This window comes from Marmota marmota, unplaced genomic scaffold (assembly GCF_001458135.2).
Source record: "Marmota marmota marmota unplaced genomic scaffold, marMar, whole genome shotgun sequence".
NCBI lineage: Eukaryota > Metazoa > Chordata > Mammalia > Rodentia > Sciuridae > Marmota > Marmota marmota.
Genome location: NW_025999895.1, coordinates 2052865 through 2059934, shown reverse-complemented (window position 1 = coordinate 2059934; position 7070 = coordinate 2052865).

Genomic DNA, 7070 nt, shown 5'->3' with positions numbered 1-7070 from the left:
TCTCCCCTTCTTGGTATTTGCTTTGAGGGAGATCTCCTGCCCCATCATAAGCTGCTCTGTGAATGGGTCCACTTGGCCAGGCGCGCAAGCATCCTGCCATTAGCCATGCAAGGGTGCCATTTTGGAAGTGGTCCTCCAACCCCATAGAGACTTGGGAGGATGGCGCCCCAACTGTCTTCTGGACTTCAAGCAACCTCATGACACCCAGAGCCAGAGTCCTCCACCATTCTGCTTCCAGATTCCTGTCCCCCAGAAACTGCCATAGTAACTCTTGTTCCTGGGATAACTTGTTACACAGCAGAAGATAAGCCCCCCAGAGCCATTCTTCCTCAGGCACCTCAGTAACCTTCAAACCTCAGCACCATCTACCATCAGGACCCCTCCAGCCCGGGAAGTCCTTCCATCCACTTCCTGGTGGCACCCCTCCTTCCCACATCCCACACAGCCCTGTGATTTGGACAGCTCCCTGGTTTAACACTGAGAGCATCCGCCTATCCTGCCCCCTGCCTCAGAGCCAGCGCCCTAGCCCTGATCTTCCAGCAGGAAGGCCTGGGAGTGAGCTGTTTTGTTCAAGTCTTAAGGCACGTGGGTATGTGACTTCAGGTGTCTGTCCACAGCCTGGATATGAACTGCATGTCACAGGTCACCATGTTGAAGCCCAGTGCCTGGAGGGCCTGCTGACTCCTCCTCCGGGCCCACAGTGCTGTGTGGTTTGAGACCGTCTGTGGTAAAATACCTGAGAAAATTGCCTTAGAAAGAGGACAGGCTCATGTTTCCAGAGGTTTCAGTTCACGGTCACCTGACCCAGTTGCTTTTGGGCCTGTGACAGAGTAGCACGTCATGGCAGGAACCAAGCTGCTCCCTTCATGGCATCCAGGAAGCAAACAGGAAGAGACCAGGGGCCCACTGTCCCCTGGGGAACACACCCCCCAGCAACCTCACCCCACCCTCTAGGCCCACCTTGCACAGGTTCCAACCCCTCGGACAGTGCAGTGGGCTGGGGACCACGCCTGACACGCAGGCCTCTCAGGGACACTCGGTCCAAACCACTGGGCTGGGCTGTCGTCTGCCGGGGCTGCTGGGTGCCCAGGACTGCTGCACTTCACTGGCTTCCCCGCTGTGGCCCCCGCAGGGGGAGCAGACCCCTGAGAGCAGAGTGGAGCCATCCTCAGACGCACCCTGCTCCAGGCCTGGCCTTTAACCAGGCTGCTGCCCTCCCCGGGGTTCCTCACAGGCTCTCCAGTGAGCAAACCCTGGAGCAAGAGTGTGCAGGTGTGGAGCCAAGTGGCCCCGTGTGTACTCAGAACTCCAGGTCACGTGTGACCGAAAGCATAACGGGGTCCTGCGTGTCGCTGCCAGGGTGGGCCAGCACTGCCCAGCCTCTAGCTGAACAGCTCTAGCAGAAGCCCCAGGCGGTGTGCCTGGAAGGCCCAGGCCTTCCCTGTGCAAGTCGCTGTGGCTCAGGGTGGCCAGAGCCAGGGCGGAGCCAGCCTCCACCCACCTATGGAGACAGGGGGCTTCTCAGTGGGAAGTCCAGGCTCTGTTGCCAGAGTGGCTGAACGGAGGCTGGGGCCTTCTGCAGGAGCTCCGGGACTCACGAAGCTTCATCCAAGGCCCCAGGAAGGCAATGTCTCTTCCCACCAGCTCCCTATCCCGTCTCCCAGTAATTCTCTTCCAATGCCAGCAGGGAACAGTGTGATTAAGGCCCCATTATTAACTTGCCAATCTTGTTTCTGGGGCACAGACGCTAACGGCTTAGGGGACCCACTTGGCATATAACGAGGTCTCCATGACAAATTACTTGGGTATCAATTAACTATCTGGGGAAATGTCAGGCAGGATCCGTCATGCTGGCAGGGAGAGAGAGCCAATTAACCTGGAGCGGTCAATCGGATCTGGATTCAGCCTCCAGCAGGGCCAGGGAGGAGGGAGGGGCCTGTGGGGGCCAGTGAGGCGGGGCCTCGCTCCTCGCTCTACCCCAGCGTTAGCCTGGGCATGGCTCTGGCCTCTGCTGCCTCAGTCCCTTCATTCACTCCTCAGTCACCTCCCTAATGAGTGGTGGCGGAGAGGGGACTGAGGAGGAAGAGGGACAGCAGTACAGGCAGGTGGTGTGTGCAGCTCTGTGGGAATCAAGGGTGACAGCATCTTCAGGGCAGGGAGGAGGGCCCGACAGGAGGGAAGGAGGGGCTGGGCCCAGGGACCAGGGTGGCATGGGGTGGAGAGGCCAGGAGGCGCAGAGCAGCCCTGGCATGGCTGAGAGACAGGCCGCCTGAACCACAGGACACACCCTGGCAGTCCAGAGCAGTACCTGCCCCTGCTGCTGGGGAGCTGTAAGACTGACGCAGCCTCTAAAGCCCTTGAAGAGCCTCGTTTTCTCCTCCTAGAATGAGGATGCGAGCCCAGTTCCCAGGAGAGCTGTGAACATGGACAGGGCCCAGAGCAGGCGCGGACTGAACTTGGTCCCCTCTGCCCCTCCCGCAAGTGTGGTTTGGGCCCCACCCTGGTGAAGCCTGATGGAACATTCTCAGGTCAGAACCAGAGACCAGGGTGCGTTCCTGGGGTGGCATCCTTGGGAGGGCAGTGTGGGCTGGTCAGCTGGCACTTGGTGGGCAGAAACCAAGTCCCAGTCTCGGCTGTGACCTCTCTGACCGGCAACACTCATGTGCTCTGGGTGCCTGGGACATGTCCCCCAGATGAGGACCAGTGACATACCCTCACACACTCCACCCATGGCTTTGTCAGAGTGGAGCCCCGGCACGCCCTCTGGTGCAGTAGATGCCCCCACCCTGGTCTATTCAGTGAATGATTGGCAGCTGCCACTTCCCAGCCCCCCAGCCTCATGTCTATTCATGACACTGACATATGGCACCTCCACGNAGAGTGCAGCGTGTCCCCATTCGAGCCCTGCCGAAGCAAAACAAACTCAAGACGCGAGGGAGCAGAGGCGGCCCGGGGGCGGGCACGCGCGTGTGTGCGTGTGCCAGCCTGTGTGTGTGTCTGCGTGCTGCTGCGGGGGCGTGGGAGGAGGGAAGGGGGCACCCGGGGCAGGCTGTGGGGCTTGGCAGTGGGTTCTGGGTCTCAGAGGATCCTGGAGCCTCAGCTAATGGGGTCCTAAGGAACTGGGCTGTCCATCCTGGCCCAGGCAGTCTGGCTTGCAGCAAGAACTCGGCTGGCAGGAGGCCCCATCACCTCCCCTCCTCTCTCACACCAAGGAATGCTGAGCCAGAGGCCACAGCTCGGCTGCCCAGCAAGCAGATCCCTGCAATGTTCTTCTAGTTCTTTCTGCAGCCGGGACGGGACGTTCTATCTCACATTGAACCAAAGTCCTGAGGGCTCTGGACCTGGCCAGTATCTTCTGTGTTTATTGGGGAAGGCCTGGTCCCACATCAGCGGAGGTGCTGCCGACCACCAGCGCTTTCCCCACCAGGCCCCTGCTCCATGCTGGCTCCCCCTCCAGTGCCCAGCTGGGGACCCACCACCACAAAGTCCTACTCCTGGGTCTGGGGAGGGCAGAGCCAGGCCAAAGGCCAGGGTCTCAGGGTCCTCAGCAGGCCTTTTCTCCGAAGTCTGGAGGTCGCTGCCTAGAAACCAGGATTCTTCACCAACGGGGTGCATGCGTCCTGGACATGACCAGTGGGTCTGAGGTCTATGGCCACCACCTCCGAGGACGTGCAGGTCCAGGGTCCCCCGACCCAGGACTCCACCTGCCCCCACAGTGTTAAGAAGCCAGAGGAGATGGAGATGGAGTCCAGGACACACAATGCCAGAGCCAGGGGAAGAGCTGGGGTCGGGCTTGCCTCGGCCCCGCTGAGCTTCCGACCTTGGGGACACTAGGACACTCAGGACCCCTTTCCGTAGGCCTCCGCCTGCCCTCTGCAGTGGCAGCCTCGTGGGGTAGGACTGAGGGGTCCACCTGCTCCTTCTTGGCAGGAGTGTGTCTGGGGCCTGGAACCAGCACCTCAACACTGTGGGCTTTCCCAGGGAGTCAAGCAGAGGGAGACTCTTGCCCCTCAAGGGTGCAGCCTGCCAGAGAGAGGCCCCCATCAATTCCCCAAGCAGCTGGAGTGAGGGGCTACTGCTGGGCAGCTCTGACTCCAGCCCCACCAGCACCCTTACCCAGGGTCACCTAGGTGTCCTGACCTGCCCAGCTTGCCTTGGACGGGTGTTTCTGCCCCAACAGAGTGTTGGGGGCCCGCCCGGGGCCCTGGCCCTGGCTGACAGCGTGCACATCCGCTGCAGGCGCTGGGCCGACCGCATTTCAGGCACCGCTGTGCAACAAGGCATCTGCTGCCACCGTCTCGGGGCAGATGGCTGCCAGTGAGCTAAGTGTGTGCGGGGGAAGGGGTGCCATAGGAACCCCTTCCCGCAGGGAGTGTGGGGGCGGGAGAGGCAGGCACCCGCCTGTGGGGGGAGCAGGGACCACATCAGAGGGAGGGGGCTGGGATCACATGGGCTCCAGGGTTGGGGTGGGGCCTAGGAGCCAGATCCCGGACACAGGGCTCAGGGAGCTTGGGTCCAGCCTCAGAGAGGGTGTGGGACCCTGCAGGTCAGGGTTGCGTGCCCCTGTCATGCCTGGCCGGGTGGCCTTGGGCAAGTCCCTTTCCTCCTAGTTCCTCAGGGCCTGAGGAGAGTGGTTTGACGTCTTCAGACACCTTTGGCTCCTGAACCCTGAGCTCAGCAGGACAGGGGCTTCCTTAGCACAGAGGCCTGCCCTCTGCAGGGCCCTCTGGTCAGGAGGTGACGGGCACCAGCACACCCTATCAGACACCACCAAGGTGTGCGGACAGGGCCTCCACCCTGCACTCAGAGGCTGAGGAGCCCACAGAGCTTGGGGTGGCTGTCAGTGAGGACCCCATGCAAAACAAGACCCCTTGCCAGCTTTCCTCAGCCCCCCAGGCTGCAGCAGGAGCCACACAGTGAGGGATCTGGTCAGGCTGCCGGGCAGGAAGCTGACTGAAGTGGGAGACCCTGCCTGCCTTGGCTGCCCCCAAAGCCCAGTCCACTGGACCCAGAACCCCTCAGAGACACTGGGCCCCAAGGAAGGAGGAGGTGTGGAATGTCATCGAGGAAATGGCTCTGTCACCAGAGGCTTGCTTTGCTTAGGAGGGCCTGGGTCTGGAAGGAAGGCCCCATGGCACTCTCAGAATCCCTGCTCTGGAGCAGTGCCCATCCAGCCATGAGGGCTTCTCCTGGGAGGCAGAGATCAGGGCAGGGTAGCGTGCGCGCAGTCCTAGCGTGCTGGAGTTGGAGCCCCGGGCTCTAGCCTCCTGTCACTTGCACACAACAGTAGGAGCAGCTACTGTCACCTCAGACAGACAGGAGACTGAGGTTAAGAAAGCCTGAGTGGCCCAGGTCCTGGGGCTGCTTAGTGCCAAGATGTGCTATGAACCCAGGTTCTGGTCAGCATCTGGGCAGCCCGGGTGTGCAGCCAGAAGAGCCCACGTTCTCTGGACCGTCTGCCTGCTGCCTCCAGAAGTCCAGGGAAGCATGGCAGGTGGGCCCCTGTCCCCTCTCCCCACCCCCGGCCACCGACCGTGTGCAGATGCTCTGCCTGCCGTGACTCAGCCCGGCTGTTACTCAGCCTCAGTTTGCTTGTGGCTGCCTTTTTTTTTTTTTAACTTTTCCAAAGTATGACATCGCCACTGGCCATGGCAGGGTGACTCGTGCAGCACTGGAAGTGCCCCCCTCAGGCCTCAGTCCAAGAATGCCCAGGAGTGTCCCCAGCTCGTTCTGGCCAGGGGCTGATAATCAGACCCTGTGACAGGTGTCCTTGGACTGCAGTCCCAGGCAGACTCTGTCGCCTCCGGGCAGGTCCACCTGACTCAGGCATGGTGCTGGGACACCTGTCCAAAGTCACCCTCCCCAGCTGCCTCCCAATTCAAGGGCCCAATGTCCTTGACACTGTAGATTGGGGAGCAAGAGGCCAGAAGCCCTCCAAGGGAGGGGCCTCCCAGAGCCCCCTTTCTCAAGGGAGGGTAAGAAATGGGAATTTGCCCTGGAAAGGCTCACGAGATGGGTCAGTGCCATGTGAGGCTGGGGGTCACATGGAGAAGGGCTCTCCCCAGAGGACAGCTTCCCTGACACTCAGCTCGGGCAGCAGAGGCACTGAGCCTCCTGTCCTCAGGGTCCGGGCAGGAAAGGACAGCCTGATGCTGATGGGAGCCTTCTCAGGATCAGGCCCAGTGTGGTGCAGCTGGTGCTGTGTTAAAAGTGGAGGTGAGCCATGTCGGGCTCGAGGTCTGCATTTAGTCTGTGGACTCATTTAGGATTTGTCTCTCTCATCCCGAGATGGAATAAGCCTCCCCTTTGAGGGCAGTGCTTTGGTGCCGACGAGACAAGTGGGAGCCGCCAAATCTGACCCCAGTTCTGACCCCTGCATCTGGAAGGTTCTCCGTCTCTGAGAATGTTTGCTGCCCACAGGGGCCTGCTGAGAAGCAGTGGCCTACACTCCAAGGGTATCTGGGAGGAGAAAAGGAAGTGCTTCAGGGCTGGGAAATGAGCGACCCACTGTCCTTCCCATGACCCCAGGGAGCAGCAGGGCTGGGTAAGAGCGACGGCTGGTCTCTCCTGCCTTCTGGACTCAGAGAGCAGGGTGATGAGGCACAGAGGGGAACTAGAGGTCCTGGGGGGACGGGAAACTCACAACACCTCACAAGGTGATGTGGGGCATAAATGACTAAGAGGGGGACAGAGCTGAGGGCAGCCTGGGGCAGTGGCTCCTGCATCCAACTCACCTCTCTCCCACCTGCTGCCCCTTCCTCTCCTGCTCCCCCTTCCTTCCCCTGGACCTGCTCTGAGCTGGACTCATGCCTCGTATAGGGGACTAAACTGCGTCCACCCAGAACCTGCAACTATGACTTACGTGGATAAGTTTGCAGAGGTCATGGAGTTAAAGATCTCAAGAAGAAAGAAGGCCCAGAAAGGTTTGGGACAGAAGGGAGGCTGGGGAAAGTCTCCGGCAGAGGTGGAGTGACCACAGGATAGGACACCAAGGGTCCCCGGCACCACAGTGGACAGAGCCTGGGTGGATTCCGAAGGACCCAGCCCACCAGCACCTTGATTTTGGACTT